This window comes from Erythrolamprus reginae, chromosome 1, assembly GCF_031021105.1.
Source record: "Erythrolamprus reginae isolate rEryReg1 chromosome 1, rEryReg1.hap1, whole genome shotgun sequence".
Lineage (NCBI taxonomy): Eukaryota > Metazoa > Chordata > Lepidosauria > Squamata > Dipsadidae > Erythrolamprus > Erythrolamprus reginae.
Genome location: NC_091950.1, coordinates 347,931,130 through 347,957,848, shown reverse-complemented (window position 1 = coordinate 347,957,848; position 26,719 = coordinate 347,931,130).

Genomic DNA, 26,719 nt, shown 5'->3' with positions numbered 1-26,719 from the left:
GTTCATGATCCTTGTATCTATTACCTCTACCTCTACAATAATCTTAATAAGGCTCCAAACCTCTTTGAAGATACGTTATTTGCTACCAGGCTTGGTTCATGAGATCTAGATTCTTATCATTGTAAACCTTTGGCATGGGAGAAAATCTATAACTCTTGTAAGCGAAAAAGATAAGATTGATATGGTCATGATTATTTTGGGCAGTCATTATGACTTCTCATTCCTATACTCCCTTTGACTTCTAGGACAACTGAGAGCCTTTTATCTCTAACTGCAGCTGGTGATAATGGAATTATTTCAGTGGCAGAGGGTAACCTGACCACATTGTAGGCAGTCTGATTTTTACTGTGACTGCGTGTGACTATGCTCGGTAGTTCCAAACCCCAAGACGCTTGTGATTTCCACCAAGCCAAACCAGATTCCTTCTTCTGAGTGATGCATATCATATGGCAGGACTGGAGTTAAACGCAAATTGCCATAGAATTACTTCTCTGCAAAAGAAAAATAAGCTGGCAAGTAATGTCTTCTTTTAAAAAATATGATGCTCATTTAATACAACAGATTTCTGATGGAATAGTAAAATACATTTAGAAACAGAGACATAGAAGAAAAGACCTCATGGTCCATCTAGTCTGCCCTTGTACTATTTCCTGTATTTTATCTTAGGATGGATATGTTCCAGGCAGGTTTAAATTCAGTTACTGTGGGTTTACCAACCACGTCTGCTGGAAGTTTGTTCCAAGCACCTACTACTCTTTCAGTAAAATAATATTTTCTCACGTTGCTTCTGATCTTTTCCCCAACTAACCTCATTTATATGTGAAACACACAAAAGTTAGTCAGTAAGATGCCAATTATTGATAAGATCCCACTAGAAGATCTCTAAGGTCCCTTTCAACTCTGTTATTAAGTAATAAAAAGAATTGCTTCTTTGTTTTCACTTAAATATTCTGCTTTTTCTTGGACCAGCTTCTTTTTTCTGCTCACAGGTGATAGCAGAAATTGCTGGTAACTCCTCAAATTGGATGCTTTGTTATTTTTTTATTTAGTTTGTAATGATTAGCCAGGAGACTACTATGCTAATTTCAGAGTAATTATTTGACTTCTTAAGACTTCTAGTCCATGCTCAATTCATGCTTAGGCCCTTTTCAAGGTGCACCACAGTTGGCGAGCTAGCTCTGCTCATCTGTTTGGAACCCATATCGCATTTCTGACATTAATACCCTCAGAAATGTCCAGAAATACTTCACCAGAAGAGCTCTTCATTCCTCTACCTGTAACAGAACACTCTACGAAACTAGACTTACAATCCTGGGTCTAGAAAGCTTAGAACTAAGACGCCTCAAACATGATCTAAGCATTGCCCACAAGATCATATGCTGCAACGTCCTGCCTGTCAAAGATTACTTCAACCACAACAACACAAGAGCACACAACAGATTCAAGCTTAATATTAACCGCTCCAAGCTTGACTGTAAAAAATACGACTTTAGTAATCGAGTTGTCGAAGTGTGGAATTCACTACCGGACTCTGTAGTATCATCCCCTAATCCCCAACACTTTACCCTTAGACTATCCACGGTTGACCTCACCAAGTTCCTAAGAGGTCAGTAAGGGGCGTACATAAGTGCAGCAGAGTGCCTATCATCCCCTGTCCTATTCTCTCTCCTATACCTCCTATATCTTCTTTTCTATACCTATATCTTTTTCTGCTATTCTCTCATAGTTATATTTCACTCCTTTATTTTCTCCTCTATTTCCCCTTTAATACATTCTACCTGATTATATCCTCTATAACCCTCATTGTGTATTATTGTGTATTGGACAAAATAAACAAACAAATAAATAAATAGAAAGAAGAATGGCCTCCTACAGCATCATCCGGGGTTCTTTCCCTTCACTGAAGCTGTTTTGCAAATGGGAATTTCATCCGGGAAGGTCCAGTGCCGGCAGGGTTCTGACCATCTACACCAGTGAAGGGACACTCTTCTTACCTGCTCCAGAGCTCCCCTGGAGGCCGTCGTGTGCGGGGGCATGTACGGAGGCGCACAGCTGCTTGCGCATCCAGGATTTTCCTACCAGAGCCGCACACCTGGAAGCACTGGGCTGCTGCCCATCAGTGATCTACACGAAGTGATCACAGTGATCTACACTTCTACCCATTGAAATGGTACTATTTATCTACTCACAGAAAGCATGCTTTCAAATGACTAGGTAGGCAGAAGTTGAGGCAAGTGATGGGAGCTCACCTTGCCACATGATGTTAGAACTCAAAGAGCTGGTAAATAATAATAATTAATAATAATAATGTATTAGATTTGTATGCTGCCCCTCTACGAAGACTCGGGGCAGCTCACAGCAACAATAAACAATGTACAACAAATCCAATTTTAAAAAAGACCATCTCCAGTGTCATTAAGCCATTGAGTTAATGTGCCTTGGATGCTTTGTATCTGGCTTAAGGAACCAAGTTCAAATGCACTCATTGATTCCTAGAGGCACTGAATGCATGAGTATGCAAAGCCAAAATATGCAAAGCCAAAATACCCCAGTTCTGTAAGTAAACCTATTCAAAACCCTTTTGAGAACAGACTGGTAGAACCCACCTTGGGAAGGATTGTTGTAAACTGAGGGTGTATGGTTTGTTTAGTGAGGAGTAGCACCTCTGGCATAGGGGCATGTCATGTCTTTTTACGGCAGCCAATTTTAGGGCAGTTTTTAGGGCAGCTGGCTCACCTTTGGTCCCCACCTGTCACTCAGCTCTCACCTGTGGCTCCTAGTAACAGCAGCATGCACAATGGCCACGCCATGAAAAACAGCTTCAACAGGCTGGCCAAACCAGGTTGAGAGTAGCCATTGGATCATAGACTTTCGGCGAGATTAGGGACACGTCTATCCCGAGCAGGTGAAGACAGATTGCAGTGGACAAAATCTACCAGAATAGGACAACAGTCATGAAGGTACAGTGTTCCCTCGCCACTTCGCGGTTCACTTGGTGCATTGCGGTTTTTTAAGAAGACCGTGCCAGTCCTGATGGGCGGAAAAAGGCATGACATGTACACATGTGCAGTCAGGGGCTCACAGTGTCTGCCGGAGCTGGCAGTAGGGTTCCACTGTGGGTGAGTGGCTAGGCAGGGAGGAGACCTTGGCAGCCTGGATTCTAGGGCTGCCCACGGGTCGGGAGGCTATGGCGGAGCTGGGGGGGAAGCAGAAGGCTCATCTTCCTCTGCCTCGGCGGCCTTTCTGCTCTAGACAGGATGAGCAGAAGCAAGACGGGCATCTCCTTTCTTCCCCTCCAGATCCTTGAGCGCTTACAAGGAGGCGGCTGCAGTGGCCAAGGGCATTGCGGAGTTAGCGGTGGAGAGGCGCCTTCTCTCTTGTCCGACTGTCTTTGGGGGAAACACGAAGTGTGCTTAGGCAGACTCGTAAGCCCATGGTCTCCCCCTCATCGCCTCAGATGTGCTGGACTCCAACTCCCATGGGCCCCTACCTTGGGGCTTGGAATGGTAGGAGTCGAAGCCCGGCCCACCTGGGACTTTTGGAGGAAGTGGGCAACCCCTTGCCCAGATGTCACTTTATTGTCCCTACTTCGTGGATTTTCGTTTATCGTGGGTGGTCCTGGAATATAACACCCGTGGTAAACAAGGGAACACTAGTCTCTGCAAGTGATGTGTTATGCTAAGGACATGGCAAGACACAAAAGACGTCCTGGTCAACCTCTGCGCCCAGCCCACCTCCAACTGTCTCAATTCTTGTCCTGCTATTGGAGCAAGATGGAATCTGGGAAGAGAGAGTGAGGTTGACTAGGCGCACCTCTCCCGCACTTTAATTCAATTCATGCACAAATCCTGATATCCTCCCCAATTGCCATGAAGGTCCTCTTTGAACAATGGACCAACATCGTCATGTAAACTGATAGATATGAATATTTGCAGCCCCAGCATAAGAAAGAGCAAGGAAGGCACCCAATACAGCCACATAGTTGATTGAAATCTTGAGTTTCCTCTCCCTTAAGCGAGGCCAATAGATTTAACCAATTCATGTGCCTCTTTTGCTAATTTGTGACTCTGGAACAGCCAAACCAAAATATATTTGAGGGGTGGGGGGAGAAGAAAAGAAATGTTATGAAATCAAAGATCACAGGACTGCGAGCACTTTAGAGACTCAAACATGCCACACACAAGCTCTGGGCCTGTGGTCAGTCGGAAAAACCAGTGTTTAAAATTCCACAATAGCCCTGGTATTTAATCCTCTGCTGCAAATTCCCCACACCCTAGTCCTACACCAGCCCTGCTACTGTGGTGGCACAGCGCAAGCCTTTAAGCCCTTTTGAAGTATGCAAGGGTCCCTGTTTCTCAGCAGGAGGGCTGGAAAACTATGTCAGCAATGCCAAAAATGCCTCCGTGATTACTGTACCTTTCTGAGCAGAAACTACGAGAGCAACCAATGAATGCCTCCTAATCTGTCTAATAAATAAAGCCAGCTCTTTGCCGATGCATCGTCTCAACTGCCTGCGTAGAGGGTGATGGGAGAAGACATCTTGATCTGCAGCACGGAGGTGGATATTGCCATGTCTTTGCATCGGTTACCATGGATGGACATGTGACTTGTTAAATAGACCCATGGTATAGAAACATAGAAGACTGACGGCAGAAAAAGACCTCATGGTCCATCTAGTCTGCCCTTATACTATTTCCTGTATTTTATCTTAGGATGGATATATGTTTATCCCAGGCATTTTTAAATTCAGTTACTGTGGATTTACCAACCATGTCTGCTGGAAGTTTGTTCCAAGGATCTACTACTCTTTCAGTAAAATAATATTTTCTCATGTTGCTTTTGATCTTTCCCCCAACTAACTTCAGATTGTGTCCCCTTGTTCTTGTGTTCACTTTCCTATTAAAAACACTTCCCTCCTGAACCTTATTTAACCCTTTAACATATTTCATGGCATCGGACCAGAATACCTCCGGGACCGCCTTCTGCCGCACAAATCCCAGCGACCGGTTAGGCCCCACAGAGTTGGCCTTCTCCGGGTCCCGTCGACTAAACAATGTCATTTGGCGGGACCCAGGAGAAGAGCCTTCTCTGTGATGGCCCCAACCCTCTGGAACCAGCTCCCCCCAGAGATTAGAACTGCCCCCACCCTCCTTGCCTTTCGTAAAGTTCTTAAGACCCATCTCTGCCACCAGGCATGGGGGAACTGAGACATCTCCCCCAGGCCTATACAGTTTATACATGGTATGTTTGCTTTTAATAATGGGGTTTTTAGCGTTTTTTAAATTATTAGATTTGTTCTTACATTGTTCTTGTTATTGTTGTGAGCCGCCCCGAGTCTACGGAGAGGGGCGGCATACAAATCTAATAAATAAATAAATAATAATAATAATAATAATAATAATAATAATAATAATAATAATATTTAAATGTTTTGATCATGTCCCCCCTTTGCCTTCTGTCCTCCAGACTATACAGATTGAGTTCATTAAGTCTCTCCTGATACGTTTTATGCTTTAGACCTTCCACCATTCTTGTAGCCCATTTTTGGACTTATTCAATTTTGTCAATATCTTTTTGTAGGTGAGCTCTCCAGAACTGAACACAGTATTCCAAATGTGGTCTCACCAGCATTCTATATAGTGAGATCACAATCTCCCTCTTCCTGCTTGTTATACCTCTAGCTATGCAGCCAAGCATTCTACTTGCTTTTCCTACCGCCTGACTGCACTGCTCACCCATTTTGAGACTGTCAGAAGTCACTACCCCATAATCCTTCTCTTCTGAAGTTTTTGCTAACACAGAACTGCCAATACAATACTCAGATTGAGGATTCCTTTTCCCCAAGTGCATTATTTTACATTTGGAAACATTTTATTGTATGCATCCACCTCTTTGCCTGGAAGAACATTTGGGTCATAGTCAGTAGTGGGTTCCGACTGCTGTGGTAGCAAACTGCGCACTATTAGCGGCTGCCAGATTGCGCAATTTGTGCGCAACTGCTCCAGTGGCAATCCTATGGGCGCTGCCATTTAAAAAAATATTTTTTGCTTCATGTGCATGCTCAGAAGCAAAATCTTGTGAGGGGACTATGCATGTGAGATTTTGACGACTTTTCGCTTCCACGCATGCAAGAAGCAAAAAATCACCGAAATCTCTTGTGCATAGTCTCTTGAATATCGTGCAAAATAAATTGTACAGAGGCTTCAATGTGGCAGGTTTCCCAACCGCAGCCTTCTGAAACCTGCCCCTTTCCCCATATGTTTTGAAACCATAACTCCACAACACATATGGAGGGCTCCAGGTTGCAGATGGCTACCCTAAAGAGTGATGAGTAGTTGTTCTCTCTTTCTCTCTCTCCCCCCCCCCCAACTCTCCATAATAGCATGTGTGCAGTTTATTTTATACAACTGCTGAGTCAAGACGGCTGTGAGAACCTTCACTGCCCAGTGCCTCCACATTTCTTAGCCTGATTGATAGCAGAGAGGAGAACCCCAGTGGGATAACCTCTATTCCTCACAGGCAAATTCCTTCTGTGAGATGATGCTCCTTTCCTCCCTTCTTTCATGGTCACAGCTTTCATGTTTTAAAAGGCAGACATAAGAAAGATGGAAAACAGCTGTGATGAGGGTCACCTAGGCACTAAGGAAAGTAGCACACCCTCTCCTCCAGACCTACTCTAACTGTAAGAACAAACGGGCATATTTCCCGTTCTCTGGATGTTTCTCAGGGACACTGCTCAAGTTACTTTTCTCAATATAGGTATTAATATGTTCACTGGAAAAAGCATTTAAAACATTATGTACTAATAAAGGAGAATATTCATAGCACAGGTCAGGGATCTTTGGTTCTCTCTGAGCTTGCTTGTTTTCTTGCAGGTAAACTTGGTAACAAACTGTAAACAAAATATTATGTCTGGATGGCTAGATAAGGATCTGAGTATTATGGCTATGCTGTCACATTTTTGCTTCATATTTATTTTACAAATTATTTATTTATTATTATTATTTAAATTTATGGGGTGGTTTCAATGTTGAGATTATTATTATTATTATTATTATTATTATTATTATTATTATTATTTATTAGATTTGTATGACGCCCCTCTCTGTAGACTCGGGGCGGCTTACAGCAAAGTCAATCATGCAATGGTCATTGTTGGAAAAGGGTTCTTTTATTTGTAGTCTGCAAATTGAGTGTAAACTGTTTCAGAAGATGAGATCAAGACAATTGCTGAGTCTAGTATTGTCTGTTACTAGTTGATCTAGCCCTAGACTGGTAATTAGCATTGTAAAGAGTTGAATGCATGGGTTCAGTTGTACATTTGTTTAAGGTCCAGTTTATATGAGGTAGGTTTAGGTCACCAAGAAATATAATAGGATGTGGATAGGTAACTGCCCACGTTAGTGGTAAGTAGTGAAGGGCTACCAAAATTTTTATTACCATACTGTGGGCGTGGCTGATGCAGGACGCCCTGCATTTTCTTTCAACATCTTTCAGTGCAAATTGGGTGCTCTGGGGTGGAGTTCCATTTTCACTACCCCACTGTGTTCCTCCCCGTCTGGGGAGCAGCCTACCCCTGGTAGTAAGGTTAGTTTGTTTGGATGTGTGATGTCATAATCAGGGCCTCTATAACATAGTAGGAAGCAAAGTGTGGTATTGAAGGTCAATTCACAATGATAGTTTCTGGAAGATTGAGTTCATGTTTAATTTGCACTTTTTTAGATTCAGTGATTTCTTATAGAAGATTGCAACTTCACCTCTTCTATGGGTTTCATGATCAGATTGGTAAACATCATAGTCTCTTACTGTGATAATGGAGACGGGGAGGGATGTCTTTAGACATGTTTTGCAGATAAATATACACCTCTATGGTGTATATGGTACCTCTAGATACGAGCTGCTCCACATGCAAGTATTCCAAGTTACGAGCTGAGACGGGAGCAAAATTTCTGTTCGACACCCGAGCTCAAATTCGGGATACGAGCCGAGCGTCCACTAGGTGGCACAAGAATTCCATTTTTTCCAGTTATCTCGGCGCGAAAAGCCAAATCTAAATGTATTCGTTCGAGATATGAATTGATCGACATACAAGGTCGGCTCTGGCACGAATTAAACTCATATGTCGAGGTACCAGTGTAATGTCGAATTTAACAGTTTTTTGTAAGAGGAGGAGTTTGGGTATTTTGTTTACGATGATTCTTGAATCCATTAGTTTGCATTTAAGATTAGCAGTGGTTGATATTGAGGAAGTAAGGGGCCTGCATACCCAGTTGTGCTGCTTTGCAGAGATACTTCAGCTTCAACGACTACTTCAATTTCAACCACAACAACACACGAGCACACAACAAATACAAACTTAAAGTAAACTGCTCTAAACATGACTGCAGGAAATACAACTTTAGTAACCAAGTAGTTGATGCATGGAACTCACTACCAGACTCTGTAGTTTCATCCCCTAACCCCCAAAACTTTACCCTTAGACTATCCACTGTTGACCTCTCCCGATTCCTAAGAGGTCAGTAAGGGATGTGCATAAGTGCACCAGCGTGGTGCCTTCTGTCCCCTGTCCTAATGTTTCTTTTTTAGTAGTATCGTGTATATGAATACTATTATATCTTTGAATACCACCAATACGTACTTGACAAAACAAACAAATAAAATAAATAAATGCTGCTTGCTCATTTGACCAAGGGCCTTCAGTAAGCGAAGATGGGAGCTGCTCACTGAAACTATTTTAAGAACATTTCACCAGCTCTTGTCTTCTGGTTTAGTTGAGATTTTCAAGGCTCTGGTGTCAAACTTGAAAAAATGCCTCTCTGCATTACAGGTGGAAAACTGTAGCTCTGTCTATCCCGATTCAGAGCCCATGGGAATGGCCATGTGCATTGAAGGGAGCTAAATATAGCAATGCTAATTTTATAGGGCAGACCGATGAAGGGAGGGAGAAGACTGGAGATGTGATAATGTCTTATTGATGAAAGATCAAGGAAACCGAGGATCCTATGGAAATGACAAAATGTAATCAGTGAATTGTCAGCTTTAAGAGCTTACTATAGCCTCAACCAGTGCTGGTTTTTAGTGGGCATAGCAGACTACAGAAGCAACTGATTTGGGGTACTATGAAAAGCCAGAAAGATGTTTAATGAATGGCTCTAGTTATGTTTGCATGCCAGAAAAGGGCATTCGTGAAACCTTTTCTCTCACATGCCAAAATAACTTGGCCAGCCTTGGTTGCTATTATGTTCTTGTTTGGGGAAAGCACTATTTCTCATTCTACCTTTGGAACAAAAATGTCTTGGGCTGCCTTTAGAATAAACATTTAAATGCTAAGATACTTTTGCACATTTGTTATAAGAAGAAAAATACAGCTCCACATACCAACCAAACCAATTCACAACAATACATTTACTCAAGGAAGGTTAAGAATTTGGCTACTGAATTGTGGTTAAATAGTTCTAGTTGACAGACTTAATATGGGAGTAAGAAAATAAATTTAAATCTGCATGCAGCATGAGAAACCATTATAGGCATTTCTTTGTGATGTATTAAGCTAATTAGAAGTGTTTTGTAAACAAGATAAGATAATGGATCATTCAATTAATACAGTTAATAGATACAGAGGAGACAAAATTTGATGATGGAGAAGTTAGAAGACAGTTCATTCACTTGGTCTGTGGCACCATTCCAGTTATGAAAATAAGAAAGAAAAGGATGAAAATTTCAGGTTTGATAAGCAATGTCAAAGGTATTTTCCAGTGACTTTTTGGATGGTTAATAACTCAGAAAAAATTAATTCTTTGTTTAACAAGGCCTCTCCTCTCCTCTTCTCTCTTCTCCTTTTTTTCCCTTTTTCTTTTTTATTCCTTTTAGCACCAGAGCAGATTAGGTGTTGATGGTGGACCACTATTGTTTGTATTGTCACTATGTTGTTGAAGGTATGTGAAGTTATTTTAGTGGGAAGAATATACAGGGGGTCACTGGATGCTGCAAGCACTACTGACTGACATGAAAGAAGTCTGTGAAGTTTCCCAGAAGTGACTACATTGAGGTCCCCTTCATGGTGACCTGATTGGACAGTTTGCTGTAGCTCAATCAGTGAGCAAGAAGGTCCTAGTGGCCAGATGGGACAATGCAATGGAACAGACAGACCAAGGAGCAATGGTGGAGTAGAAAAGTGGAACCTTAAACCTTCACTATCAATTGGGCCTGATGGTCTATGTGCATACTTCCTGAAAAGGCTTTCCACAGCCATAGCTGAACCACTAAGCATAATCTTTGAAAATCATTCAGGACCAGCTCACTACCAAAGCTATGGTCACAAGCAACAGTCATCCCTATCTTCAAAAAAAGGAGATCCCAGTCTAGTTGAAAACTACAGACCAATCTCATTATGCTGTGTCACATGCAAAGTCATGGATTCAATCATAAACCAATCAATTACTCTCCACCTAGAAACTAACAGCCTACTCTCTAACAATTTGGTTTCAGACAAAAAAATATCTTGCAACTGGCAACTCCTTTACTGAAAAAACATATGGACTACACATCTCAATCAGGGCAAATCAATAGATACAATTTATATTGACTTCTGTAAAGCCTTTGAGTCAGTGGTTCATGACAAACTACTTCTAAAACTCAAATCCTACGGCATCTTAGGATCCCTCCATGGTTGGATAACTGCTATCAAACAGACAACAAGTTGTCAAAATAGGGAGCTCCATATCTAATTCTGTTCCGGTTAAGAGCGGTGTATCCCAAGGCAGCGTACTTGGACCAACACTCTTCATACTCTATATAAATGACCTTTGTGATCACATTACAAGAAATTGTGTTCTCTTCGCCGATGTTGTCAAACTTTTCAACACCATCGATAACATAGCTATTGTCCAAACACATCTTGACTTTGTGTCTGAATGGTCAAACATCTGGCAACTTCAAATCTCAACCAAAAAATGTTCTGTACTACATATTGGCAAAAAGAATCTGAACACAAAATACAAGCTGAATAAACAAGACCTTGCAGACAACCCTCACTCCATAAAAGACCTTGGAATACTCATATCAAATGATCTAAGTGACAAAGCCCACTGCAACAACATCGCCAAAAAGGCTTCAAGAGTTGTTAACTTAATCCTACCTAGCTTCTGCTCCGGTAATCTCACACTACTAACCAGAGCATACAAAACTTTCGCCAGACCAGTCCTTGAATGCATCTCATCTGTCTGGAACCCGCACCACATTTCAGACATAAACACTCTAGAAAATGTCGAGAGATACTTTACAAGAACAGCCCTCCACTCCTCTACTCGCAACAGAATACCCTATGCCACTAGACTTACAATCCTAGGTTTAGAAAGCTTAGAACTACATCGCCTTAAACACGACCTAAGCATAGCCCATAAAATCATCTGCTACAATGTCCTTCCTGTCAACGACTACTCGAGCACACAACAAATACAAACTTAAAGTAAACCGCTCTGAACTCGACTGCAGGAAATACAACTTTAGTAACTGAGTAGCTGATGCATGGAACTCACTACCAGACTCTGTAGTATCATCACGTGATCCCAAAACTTTACTCTTAGATTATCCACTAAGAGGTCAGTAAGGGGCATGCATAAGTGCACCAAAGTGCCTTCTGTCCCCTGTCCTAATGTTTTGTCTTTACTAGTATCATGTATATAAATATTATTACATCTTTGTATACCACCAATAAGTACTTGACAAAACAAACAAATAAATAAAAATAGAAAGTAACAACAGCAAAGAGAGGTTTTAAGCTGAGATGGAGATGCTACTGATCAACAATTCCAACTGTTCAGTGGAAGCAAAGGGATTTTGAGTGGGACGAGGGAAGCAACCAATCAGTGGGAGGAACTCAGCAGTCAAATAGTTGCTGCAAGCCTGCAGTGGTCTTTGGCTGAAAGGAACTCTGAGTCTGGTTGCAATTATTCTGCTGATAATGGTTTCTGTCCAAGGTCGGTGGTAGGGGCGTTGTGAAGAAGCTGAATTTTGCTCTTTTGGAGGATTTGGTTACTCAGCAGTATTTGCAAGAAGGATCTGGATATTCTGGAATATCACAGAATAAATGTGAACCACCAGTACACTATAGCTGCCAAAAAAAAAAAGCTCTATGCTACACTGGTCAGACTACCATCTGGAATACTGAATCCAATTATACATTGGATTGCAATACATTGCAATATAAGACAGATGCTAAGAAACTAGAAAGAGCATATAGAAGAGCAACAAAGAAGACAAAGAGCCTGGAGGCTAACTCCTATGAAGAACATTTAAAGAAATTGAATATGTTTATCCTAAAGAAGTGAAGATTAAGGGAAGACAAGATAGAAATCTTCCAAAACTTGAAGGATTGTTTTTACAGAGGAAAGGGTTGATTTATTTTCTATAGCTCTCGAGTGGGAGAAACCTCACAGAGGGTGTTCTAAACTTGAAACAGAGAAGAATCAGGGGTGGAATGCTCCTGGTTTGCTTGTGCCTCTTGGTCATTGGAGAACTGGTCACATGGGTGCTCTATCATGGGAGGTTTTCAAGCAAAGGATGGATAGCCATTTTTTTTCTAAAATATGAAAGGGGACGTGGAAATATGTATACATGTCCTGTACCTTGTATATAACTGGAAGTGAAATATTTGGAGCAGGCTTTTATGGGCTCATATTTGTTTTGTCTGGGTCACTCTGGAAGCCAAGACCAACCCAAAAAGAGAAGCCAGACACACCGGTAAAAGGCAAAGGCAGTTTATAAAAATCAAGAAAAACACAGGTAACAGAAAATGTCCTTACAAACAGGAAAACGCTATATCTTCAAAGATATCCACGAAGGCAAAAGTTCATGCAGCAATACAGGATTCTTGCTGCCAAGACGAGGCTGTAGATAGCAGACCTACACCTCCCATGGGTCTTCCAAACTGCTGGGCCACAAGCCAGGAACAGAGACATCGAGAAGAAAGCAGGACACCATAACTCCAACTGATAACACTCCACATGGCTTCAAGGGCTTGCCTGCCTTTTAAACCCTGCTAAGGAGGACCACACCCACGCCCAGCTGTTCCTAATTCAGTGCTGATAATACTTCTTTAATTGCTCCTTTCTTTGATCTGAACGTCTCTGTCGCATGTCAATGACGGCTTGTGCTTCATCATCTAATGACTCCAAGCTACTGGCTGGGGAGATCCCCCCCCCGGGGCTCTCCTGCTGTTCTCCTTCGTCCCATTCCTGACTTTCCTCTCCCCCGTCCGACTGTTCAGCCCCCTCCTCTTTGCTGTCATCCTCCTCCGGGCATGGAGCCAGCAGAGACACAGCCGGTCCCTGAGCAGCTTCAGGCTGAACCACAACACCATTTAAGGCAGCTTTTTAGTGCATCGTTATGTCAGTGCTCCAATTAGCACCTGAGAAATAAATCAGAGTCCAAACCGTGGCCTTCTTTCAAATTCCAATTTATTAACAGAGCCATGTTGGTTACGAACTGTAGTCAAACCCGATACTAACTTTTCCTACAGTTCTCCACCTAGGTTAAGGTTTATCCCTCATCCCCACCCTCACAAGTTCATCACATGGACTACTCGGGTTCTCTCAATGTCCACAATCCTCCCCTGTGCTTTCGGCTGATGCTGAACAAAGGATGACCTTGAATCTCTGGAAAGAATTTGTTGTGGCTAATGTCTTTCCCTCTCATGCAACCAACCCCTCCACAATTCCCACAGTATTATTCTACTTGTGGCAGGCCAAAGTCTTGAACTCAAAACAATGGCTTCGGCCTGACACCTTGTGCACATTATTAAGGAAAGTAGAAAGTAGAAACCAGTGTGGTTGTGACTGAGTTTGTTGACTGTTTTTAATATAGTGGTATGCTCATAGTTTTAATTAATTAGATTTGTGTATACATTGTTTTATATTTTACCCTGTGAGCCGCCCCGAGTCTCCGGAGAAGGGCAGCATACAAGTCTAATAAATATAATAATAATAATAATAATAATAATAATAATAATAATAATAATAATAATCCCCACTGATGGGTACGTCTTGTTGTGGTAGTGGAGCTTGTGTGCTTCAATGAAGCTGAGAGCTGTGCCGGTGGTAGTGTAAACTACTGGTAGGTCTAACCTTGCCGGAGTGGTCAAAGCAGTGGTCGAAAATGAGCAAACAAAACTACTGTGGGACTTCCAACTTCAGACTGACCGAATTCTGAAGCATAACACACCAGACATTGTGATCGTGGAGAAAAAGAAAGTATGGATCATCGACATCGCAATCCCAGGCGACAGCAGAATTGAGGAGAAGCAGCTAGAGAAATTAGTGAAATACGAAGATCTAAAAATTGAGCTGCAACGACTCAGGCATAAACCAGTGAAAGTGGTCCCATTGGTACTTGGCACGCTGGGCGCAGTGCCAAAGGATCTCAGCGGACATTTGAAAACCATTGGAATTGACAAAATCTCCATCTGTCAATTGCAAAAGGCTGCTTTACTGGGATCGGCAAACATAATTCGCCTCTACATCACACAGTCCTAGGTGCTTGGGAAGCACCTGACTGGTGATGAAATACGAAATCCAGCATAGTGATCTCGTTTGCTGTGTTGTACTGACATAACAACAACAACAACAACAAACAACAAAACAACAACAACAACAAACAACAAAACAACAACAACAACAACAACAATAATATTTTTAAATAATGGTGCCACAAAAGCAGAAGCAGTTTCCTAAGTCAATTGGACTGAAGCCTTAGAAAGCATTCAATCTCAGTGAGGCAATATAAATGACATATCATGGTGGTGCAGCACTTCAGCATCAACTCCTGAAGGATGCTTCCTGGTGAATGGGGATGAATTCAACTCTTCAGAGCAGCTGTGAGTGGAAAGATGCATTTGCTTTAAGGAGGTGCAAAAAAGTGCAATATTTGCCTCCTTCCATGTTCTGAATTAAATCCAAAGTCTTGCAAAACCCTCTGAGATAGCCCATAAATTTCCTTCAGGTCTCTAAAGCCAGTGAGTATCTCATCCATCACTACCATATGTTCAGGTTTATACAGAACTACGTTTGAGCACATTAAATCCTTTGCTTTGCTTTGCTGTGCACATCCATTTGTGGATGGGATTTCTGACCATGAGGCAATGGGAGCCCTTCATGTGCTCCTGGTTGCTATTTGCAAAGAATATCTTTGATTAAAGCTTTCTTTGAACATCTGAAATCCTTTTTTTTCTGTTTACATTAATTTGTGGCTAAACATCATCCACATGGCTTGAAGCATACTCATTAGAAGAAATTCTGTTACAACGAAGGTCTCCATCCACAAAGAGGGTGTGTCAGGTTTTTCGATCCTTGTGTGTAAACAAGGGCACAACAAATGTTGCAAGTATAAACTCTCCAAATTTATAAGACTAAACTCCTGTGACATATTTACGTTTCTGCATACACAAATCACATCGACTCTCACACTCTCCTATCTTGTTCAGTCACTGGATTTTACAGGCAGAGCATGGGAGGCAGCTGGATCTACTAAACAACATCTTGGGGTGCTATGAATGTGTGCCAAATCACAAGGAGGAAGAATCACAATTAAAATGTCAAGATGGATCGTATTTCCATAACAAAGTTAGAGAGGATTTCCCTCTCTCCAGTTTTTTTTTCTCCCACTCCTTTCCATTCACCATGTTTAGAGAGCTGAGGTTGGTTTTTCCATGCGGTAGTTTTGCAGTTAGGCAGGACATGTACATAATATAATACACATACAGCATTAATGTCCTACATGGCATAATTTGTTGAACATAAACATTTCAAATGTATAACTGAATCACCCAAGATTGTTTTAAAAAAAAAATGTTAGACAACTTATTTAAGGAGACTTGAGCTTTCACTGCTATTCTTTGTTCTTTATCGCTTCCTCCTTCCTCACATTATATTTCATCAATGCTGTTAATGTGTGTGCTTAAACCTGACTTTGGTAGATCTGGCACACATTTCAGGTAAGCAGGAAGCGCCTTCTCACTATTTCCAGTGAAAGGTTCTGAGAACAATTTCCCATTCTTTATACAAAACAAGCAAACTTGGAATGAATGAATGAATGAATGAATGAATGAATGAATGAATGAATGAATGAGTGTAGTATGCATTCTTTTCAGTCAGAATTTTACATGGCATTTATGTATAAACTGCTGTCTGGCCCGGATCCATTGCCATGACATCACAGCAGCTGTATCACTGTAACCAGAGATATTAGCCCTTGCTCTTTATAGAGTCCCACTGAGTAGCTAAATATGGAATAGTTATTGATTTTTAAGTAAACCCTTTGAGCTTTTATTCAATTGTAAATTGTTTATGTAAGTGGTACCTCTACTTAAGAATGCCTCTACTTAAGAACTTTTCTGGATAAGAACTGGGTGTTCAAGATTTTTTTTGCCTCTTCTTAAGAACCATTTTCTACTTAAGAACCGGAGACTGGAAAGATTTCCCAGGAAATTTGAGAGTGGCACGAAGACTCGGCCAGTTTCCTACCATTCCCACTTTAATCCTGGCCATCTTGGGCTTTTCTGGGCTGCCAGAGGAGCCTTTCAGTGGTGCTTAAGGAGGCTTTGGAAGTCCAGAGCAAACAGAGCATTTCCCTTTCTTTGGGCGCTTCGAGAGGAAATAACCCTCTGCCAACGCTCAGAGAAAAGAAACACTCCCTTTACTCTGGGCAGTCCCTCTTTTGTTTAAGCATTAAAGTTTTTGATTTTTTTTATTCCCTTCACCTCACCTTCTTCCTTCGGCAGTGACTGTCCTCCTCCTCTTCTTCCTCCTCAGCTTCCCACCCAAATTCCGATCGTTTACTTCTTTCCTAATGGGTTTGCATGCATTATTTGATTTTACATTGATTCCTATGGGAAAAATTGCTTCTACTTACAAACTTTTCTACTTAAGAACTTGGTCACAGAACGAATTACATTCGTAAGTAGAGGTACCACTGTATTGGTTTATATTTCCTGCAATGTATACTGTCCTCCAGTATACTGTAGTACTGCAGTACTCATTTTACCTAAAGAAGTTATCACAGTTCCTTTCTGTCATACTGTGGATTCTATAATTTATTCTTTATTTCTATTTTATTATTAAATTTATATGCCACCCTTCTCTCTTTTAAAAGACTCCAGGTGGGCTATGATGTTATAACTAGTGATATAAAACAATTGAAACATCCAAAGATTAAAACATTGGGCATCAAAATTAAAAATATTAACAGTAAAGCAAATAAAAGTACTGATGTGTAAAAGGGCTGATGGTGTGGCTGTCTGCTAATCTACTAGCCATCCCTGAAAGGAGAAAACACCATTGGTGCCCCAAATCTCTTGTCAGAAGCAGGCTCTTTTGGAAGGCCAAGAGGGTTTGGGGTAGATCTCATTACTTGGATATCAGTATTGGATTTGAGTCTCAAATCAGATCCAGTATTAGAAGAACATTAGAAAAACATTAGAACTGCAGAAAAAACAATTGCTGTCAACCTGCCTTCCTTTGAGGACCTGCGTACTGCACGAGTCAAAAAGAGGGCTGTGAAAATATTTACTGACCCCTCGCATCCTGGACATAAACTGTTTCAACTCCTACCTGTTGGGCAGAGAGAGTTTTGCGCACATGGAAGTTAACCCACCAAGTAGCCACAGTTAACCACTATACCTAATTGTAATCTTCAATGAAACATAGCAGCAGGCTTTCTTGTAAAAATATATTTACTTCTCTTTTATCAAACTGCTTCTCTAAATAAACTATCATACAATACTTTCTTATGATTCTTATAACATCCACCACTGCAACCACTAAGCCCTAACCACTAAGCACTAAACTACAAACCACTCTATAACAAACCACTCTCTGTATCAAAACCACACCCATGCAAGGCTGTTCCTCCTTATATAGAATACAGCCAATCAGGTTGCAGCACAATTAGCAAACCCATGATTACATGCTGATTATGGCTTACATCAGCCTCTCCCATGGTTACAAACCATTTACTTGCATTGTGATATTACCTTCAGAAATGAACTTATTTCTGACATTACCCTCAAAACATAGCTACAGAGCACTGCACACCAAGACAACTAGACACAAGAACAGTTTCCCCCCACTCTGAACAACATCACTCTGCTAAACAAATAATTCCCTCAACACTGTCAAACTTTTTACTAAGTCTGCACTAGTATTACTACTAGTTTTTTCTCCTCATTCCCATCACCCAATTTCCTCCCACTTATGGCTGTAATGACTGTAACTTGTTGCTTGTATCGTTAAGATTTTTATTAATATTGATTGTTTCTTTATTGCTTATTTGACCCCTATGACAATCATTCAGTGTTGTGCCACATGATTCTTGACAAATCTGTATTTTCTTTTATGTACACTGAGAGCATATGCACCAAGACAAATTCCTTGTGTGTCCAATCGGCCAATAAAATAATTCTATTATATTCTAAAAAGTATGTTTCACAGAAGGAAACTGAAGATTTGATTTATAGGTGACATTAGATAATATTTTTTGAACCTGGCACGCTTCTGGCTACAGCTTATATCACCCTGAAGCAGGAGTGGATGGCTGGGGGTTTGCAGGGGTTTGGGAAAACCTGTAGCTAAGATTCTATGCAGTCCAGAAACCCCCCAAATCCCGTCCACCCCACCCTGCCCCTTCCAGGAGTCCCCACACAGCCATTTTGGAGGCACAAGTGCAGGGCGCACACGGAGGTTCAGGAAGGGCAAAAAACAGGCCTCCTGGGAGTTCAGGAAGATTGGAAATGGGCCCGTTTCCAGCCTCTGGAAGACTTCTGGAGCCTGGGGAGGCCATTTTTGCCTTCCAGGAGGAAAGCCTCCAGAACACAGAGAGGGCAAAATGTCCCCACCCTTCTGTGGTTCAGGAGGCTGACTAGATCCCGCCCATCATGGCCACACCCACCCAGCAACCAGGCAGAGAAACCCTTATTAAAATTTTTGAAGTCCACTCCTGCCCTGGAGGCCATGCAGTTTAGGGAAAATGTGAAGTGTAGTCAGGATAGTTGGCACACAACAATCTTCTGTAATTATTGTTAGGGGAAGACATGAAGTAGTTTCAAATTCAAAACAAAAGATATTAAAATACAATGATATCTCTACCTAAGAACACCTCTACTTACGAACTTTTCTAGATAAGAACTGGGTGTTCAATTTTTTTTTGCCTCTTCTCAACAATCATTTTCTACTTACAAACGCAAGCCTCCGAAACTGTAACCAGAAAAGGCTGGGAGAAGCCTCCATGGGGCCTCTCTAGGAATCTCCTGGGAAGAAACAGGGCCTCCACCCTCCCTGTGGTTTCCTATGGGAAAAATTGCTTCTTCTTACAAACCTTTCTACTTAAGAACCTGGTCATGGAACGAATTGAGTTCTTAAGTAGAGGTACCACGGTACTTATGTTTAAATTGAACTGAAGAAAACATTATCTTTCAGATGGTGGGGTACTGTTTACAGAAAAATTCGGTCACATGACAAGGCAGATCTCACCTGAGGTTCTCCATATTCTCCAGCTAAGACCTGTCTGTAACTGTTTCCCTGAGAAGCTGGACTAAATGGTTAAGCTGCAATGGTTATTCTTGAGTGAGGAGATATCTCCTTCCCTTTACCTGGCATCTGGATAAGCAGAACAGGAAATTCCTCTTTCCAAGGACTAAGTTCTTAAATAAATGTCTTCTTTATAACAAGATGACTGTTATAATACTCTGTTATAATTATAAACAGACTGTTATAACTATAAACATCCTTTATAACAGGATGATTATATCTAAGCAATTTTGGAGTGGTGCTAATGCAAACCAACACTAGAGCAACAATGAAAGAGGATTTTATTTTAATGAAACATAAAAATATGTACTTTAGGAATTAGATGTCTGAAACTAAGTTATAATAAAGTTAGACTGACACAATTCTACTTCTGCTAAGGCTTTAGGGAAGAAAAATTGTGTTCTGCATCTTAGATCTAGGTCCTACAAAGTCTGTTTTACAGCCCTTGGAACTAGAAGTCTAAGGTGATTCCTAGATTATGTACTTCTTTTTCAGTTATGGTGTCATCCATCCAGAGATAAAGATCATCTGTAATCAGAGACCTTCTACACCAACAATTCCATAATTTTATTTTGCTTGGATTAAATCCTGGCTCCTTCATTCTCTCTAAACTCTCACAATTTCCAAGCATTGGGTCAGAATCCTACTGTTTTGCTCAAGTAGAGACATGTAGCTGTTATCATGACCTCGTCAAGCAATTTCATAGCAATATTAAACACAATGGGGGTGAGGGCCAAGTTCTAAGACACCCCCCCCAATTATTAAAGAATCCATAAGAGATGGCTATCCAGATCTCCATTCCAATATCTGCCACTGTCCTGCCCGTTTACTCACACACATATAACAATGGCTTAATGCATTTATGAATATTCCCCAGCAGTTTCCTTCACCGAAAACCCAGGACTGTCTCAATTAAGCCAAAAACAGAACAATGCTAAACCACAGAGCCATGACCAATGAGTCCATAGGGCACTTGAAAGTTTCCCACACAAGACAACCTTACAGGAAAAACTAAATCCACAACACAATAGGGTTCATAAGGCAAGAAAAGCCCAGGATTCACAAGGCATGATTCAAAGTCATGGCATGGTGTCAAATCCAAAGCAAAGGCAGAAACCACAATGACCAGGAAAAACACACCTACAAAATAAAAATGTTGCTCCCAGCCTTGTCTCCAACTGTCTTCTGTGCTAAATAGCCAGCTTCTGGGGCATCTTACCAAAAAGGATGAGGCTGATCTTCACTGCTCCTGTCTTTTCTCTGCCCTACAGGTTCTGGGATCAGGGCAGAAGACAGTTCCTCTTCCTCATCACTGACCAGCTACAGCTGTGTGCTTTCCCCATTTGAAATCTTAGGGCTGCCTTGCTGCAGTGTGCTTCAGCCAAATCACTCTCAGTTGGCTGCTCACCCATTTCCTTCCCATCAACCACTTAAAGTCGGAGCCCCTGCCTCAGAGCCATTGACCAAGCCCCCTCCTGATGTGTCTGGGACTGATTCATCCTTCTCTGAACTGGCATCTGGAGAGACATCTCAGGAAGCAACTGGGCGAATCATTACAGTAACAGTTTTTGGGAAAGTTGTACACAAAGAAGTAGGGAGGGATGAAAAACAAAGAAAAAATATGGATCCATACATTATGTTTGGTTTTTATATTAATGGGTTTTTAATCGTTTTTAGTATCAGATTATTATTGTACACTGAGAGGGGCGGCATACAAATCAAATCAAATCAAATCAAATCAAATCAAATCAAATCAAATCAAATCAAATCAAATCAAATCATCAAATCAAATCATAAATAAATTTATTATTATTATTATTATTATTATTATTATTATTATTATTATTATTAATTAGATTTGTATGCCGCCCCTCTCCGAAGACTCGGGGCGGCTCACAACCGTAATAAAAACAAATTGGGTAAGTTATTTACAATAAATGTGATTTTTTTTTTCATTACAAAAAAGGTCAAAATTGATGTAATAGAATAATTCCCGTTAATATTTGTGTAGACTAGATCTGTACAACATTAGTATTGATCTTTTACAGTATTGCATTCTCATCATAAGTTACATATTATTTCTTTTTTGAAAAGGGATAAGCATAAACACGAGGAAGGACCGAAAGGATTAATGAGCTGATTTCCTTTCCCAATAAATGTTTATTTAAATGTTATTTACATTGCTTTTCAATTCATTTTATAGGGATTGACATCAATGGAATATACATCGTTCCCTGGAAATGCAGCAGATACTGGAGCTTCTGGTCCTGGCTATGTAACAAGTGCCTTTGTGAACAAGTGGAGAACAGTGAGAAGACAATCTGTCAAATTTCTCCAGATCAGGAGAGATCAGGAGATTGCCCATGAATGCCCTGAACTGCAGCTCCTTGCAAGGAGACATAAAATAACATTCTCCCGCAGGTTTAAGGGAAAAGATATCTCATAAGGAGCAGAAGTCACTTTCTAATCAGTTTTTTGAAATGTTCAAATTAATCACTTTATGGATATTAGAGACCTCCAAAATGGCAAATTTAATTCGATTCCTGATAAGTTTTAGCTCTTCTCTGGATTTAAGAAATTCTTACATAGATTAATAAGAATTAAAAATAAATGCAACAATTTTGACCTAAGAAAGTTTTAAACAGATTGGGGGGAAACCAAACAAATTTGGAATATTGGCTACTTTTGCTGTAGGACTCAAAAAACAACTATATAATTAAATAATATAATCATGGAAAATGAGTGGAACAGAACTAAATCCACATTAGGAACTGAGGCACAGAAATGGACACTAGAGGGAACTAAAGGATCAAACAGATAGGAGTTAAAGATGCTGGCTATAACCTTTTCTTGCCTTAAAAAGTCCTTTGAAAAAATGGACTGACATATTAATAATCAGAAAGGATCTTAGACAGGATGCAGATTTCAATGGATGAACTTTTCAAAGACGATGGGAAAAAACTTTTACCTAACATAGAGGTTTGAAGGCATGGAAGATGACAAAAGGAGATTATCCAAATGGGAGTACAAAAGATTAACCAAGAAAAGGATCTAGATCCGTAATGGTGAACGTATGGCATGTATGCCATAGGTGGCACACGGAGCAAGGTCGGAGGGTACCCAAAGGGTCACCTTATGTGGGCTCCAGTCTGTATGCATACACTGTCCAGCTGATTTTCAGTCTTCTTTTTGGCCATTTTTACTCTCCCCAAGCTTCAAATAAGCCTCCTGAAGCACAGGGATGGTGAAAATGGCCAAATGAGCCAACCAGAAATTTGGCTGTATTTCTCCATTTCCAGGCTTCAGGAGTCCATTGTGAGGCTTGTACACAGTAATGGGCAGCCAAAATTTTTACTGCCACACCATAGGTGTGGCTTATTTGGTGGGTGTGGCTTAATGGTCATGTGACTGGGTGGGAGTGGCTTGCCAGCCATGTGACCAAGTGGGAGAGGCTTGAACGATAATCATTGTTCAAGTGAACTGTTAAGTAGTGGTGGGTGGACCGAACTTGTAAAGTTCGGGTTCATGCTGAACTTTGCAGTGTTCAGCATGCCGAACCCGAATTTTGGGTTCAGCGTTCGCTCGAACACCGCAAAATGCCGCCACCTGGGAGGAGAATGGGGAATCCCATCTTGGGATTCCCCACCTCCTTTTGCTAGAGGCACCACAAGCAAAAGTAGGTGGGAAATCCCATGATGGGATTCCGGGGGTGGGGCTTTTACGTCACAGAAACTACTTCCTGGCCGGCCAAAATGGGGAGGAAGGAGTCTCTGTGACGTCAAAGCCCCGCCCCCAGAATCCCATCGTGGGATTTTCCACTTACTTTTGCTTGCAGCGCCGCTGCGGCATCCTTTCCTGTAAAAATAAAAGGAAGCAAAAGGAGGTGGGAAATTCCCCACCTCCTTGTTTATTTTCATAGCAAAGGACACTGCAGCGGCTTGCTGCTGTTCGGGTTCGGCGAACTCACGTGAACTGCACGGCAAAGTTTGGGTGAGTTCGCCAAACCCAAACTTCGTTGGGTTCGCCCAACACTACTGTTAAGTCCTCGACTTAGAACTTTACCAGTGTCACTCCCTGGGGTGACAATTAGCTTTGCGTTTCCCGTGCTCTCCTTCCTGGGTCACCCCCCCACCTCAGGCTCAGTAGCTAGGCGAACGGGTGTTGCCAGAAGTATAAATGCTGCCAGCGCCGCTTCCACCCACACCTTCTGCTTGCACCTCAGGTGGGAGGTGGCCATGTGAGTCTGGAGGGGAGCCAGGCAGGAGAGAGGGAAGCTCGTCCGAGGCCAGGAAGGAGGAAAGAGGAAAAAAGCAAGGAGAGCAGATGCAGCAGCAGCAGCAGGGGAAAAAAGGAGAGCTGAGCCGAGCCCAGTAATCCATGAAGTGACAGCCGCCAATCACCTGGAGCTGTGCATGCATCTTCATTTTCACTGGTAGAACCGCATTCCACCCCGTCCTGCCTGCTGCCCACCCCTGCCTGTGCACATGTGTGTGGGGAAGCAGGAGGCAGTGCGCATGCAGGGGTCAGTGAGGGAGTTGTGCACATGCGCAGGGGAGGGAGTGGGTATATTTTTAGATATCTAAGATGATGAAAGATCAAATCCTGCAATGCCCTAGAAAGGATTTAAAGATCAAGATTGTGAAGATCAAAAAGAAGGAATATAAAGTTGGATTGTTTGACCAAGCTATCTGTTTGAAATTTCTTCTAACTGTTAATGGACTTTTTGCTGAACTAGGAATAAAAACATTATTTCTATTGGGTACAGATAAAAGTTAGGCTATGAAAAGAATAGCCTTATTATTTGTAACTTTAAGGAGAAAATTTAGTGTATTAACTATTTACATGTGATTAAAGTTGAAGCCACATTTTAATTATTATCTTTGTTATTTTTTCTTTTCTACTTTTCTACTTTTTTCTTTTTCTGTTTTCTGATCCTTCCAAAATTTGTTTTGCTATTTTCCCCTATTTATCACCCATCCCACCAAATACAACTCTGGTTTAGTTTGCATTAGTTTTTACTATGCTTATTAAAAAGCTTCAGTAAAATTATTAATACAGTAAAAAAAAATACAGCAGATAGCTCATCTCTCTTTATGAAATGTATTGAGATTTGTTTAAATTATTTTTGTCCATTACAAATTTCATTTCCAAAATGTGATCAAAGGCCACAATATATATTAATGCATACAATTAATTTAGTAAATTTATATCTGACAGCTGTATATGAATTAGCTTCTGTAACGCTTGAGTACTTTGTTTAAGCTTAGTTCTTTCGAAAGAGGATTCTCACAACATCTAATGCTTTTTTATACATGGGTTTTATTTTTTGTACAATAGAAGTCCACTTTTGATAATAAAGCTGTTTCTCACTTAAACTTAATAAATAGAGAATATTTACTTTAGTTATAAGTTAATGCACTTAAAAATATTGACATTGGTTCTCTTATCCAGCTTCCATATTTTCCTGTTTTTTTTTTCTACAGCTCTATTCCATCAAATTTTTTTGGCTTTCCAGTTCATGAGCAATCAGTGCTTTTAAAATTAAAATTTATAACTCTGAGTTGAATATTTGATACAACCGAAAGGCTATAAACTTTCATAAATTTATTAGAACGATCCTTTCATAAGATTTTCACTGGATTAATAGAAATATATAGATTTATTGCTTGCTTGAACTAAAACACATTCCAGGGCTGACATTTAATTGGTAGTTCTCCAATGCATAATCAGCTTCTTAATATGATGGAATCTAATATTACATTGACTTCTTGCCTACCTCCATGAAGCTGAGAAATCTGAATCTTGGAAAAGACTCACAAAGTTTGTGTGATGGAACTGGGCAAGGAATGTGGCAGGAATTCTTCAGCTAACAATTATGCCACTGCCCCGAGGGAATTCTTCAAACCAACCATTTTATCTTTGAAGCAAATCAACAACAGCAACGCAAACTTTACCTTTCTTCTCCTCCCTTGTTTGCGTCTAGCAGAGATTTGTAAATAATTGTGTGCCACAGACTGTTATGAAGTTCTAATGCGACAGATATAAATCTCATCAATTAAGACTGTTTATAGCTAAATCAACTTCATTCTAACTGTTCATTACAGGAATGAGTTACAAAGTTCCAGGGGTCCATTTCATTGCTTCTTGGGTTTTTACCCAAGATCAAGACAGTGTAGAAGTCAATTTCCAAGTTATTGGGAAAGTCACTTATCCACTGAGTGCAGACTTCCTGCACTAATCTGCCTCAATGAATTGTTGCTACCACTTAGCTGGTTTACAAAGAGCATTACAGCTTGCTTTTTTACATGTTTAGCAGAGCAAAACAAGGTCAAAGCATAAGCTGAGATACGTTATCCAATTCCATTCAGACCAGAACTCTGGCAATTTTATCAGTAAACATACACTAGTTATGGAATATGGCATTCAGAACAAATTATTTGATAAAACACAAAGAAGATTAGCTTTAATATCCAAAACTAACCTTAGTAACTCCTTATTTTTAATTTATCAGTCTTATATTTGTCCCTCCTTCCGCTCTCCTTCCCCCACACAATTTTCTCTCTCTTATTTGTTTCACTCCATCCCTTCTAACCGCCACATCTGATTCTAATTCTGCCATCATCCCTCACTCACCTGCTGCCAGTCAACCCCTCCAAGCATTTTTCCCTGACATGGATGAGTCCAGGGGTGTGTTGTCAATTTGTTATCAAGGGGCCCTCTAGTAACAGAGAGTGAGGGGAGGAGGAATGAGGAAAAGTCTTTACTTGGTGGTCTGGAAACCATCCTGTTTCTCTCATTTTCTCTTTCCTGCTGTTCAACTGGAACGGAATTATTCCAGAGAGTAGGAAGTGATTAATGCTGCCAGGTAATAATGGGTGAGACCCCTTCTCTTAGATCTTCTTCAAACACTCTTCTGGCTTCCCTCATACCCCCCCCCTTGAGCTACAGCATGAGTGGCACCTGTCTTTTGCCTTTATCTATGTCATAGTCACCACACTGTGATGAGGAGTACCTTCCTTGACATTCCTCTCAGCATTGCCTGGCTATCTACCAAGGTCACAATGTTAAATTTTACCAAACTATTGTTTAAGCAAGTGCCACCCAAAATGTAGTAGGGTTCTGCCAGGGGATTTCAGCATACT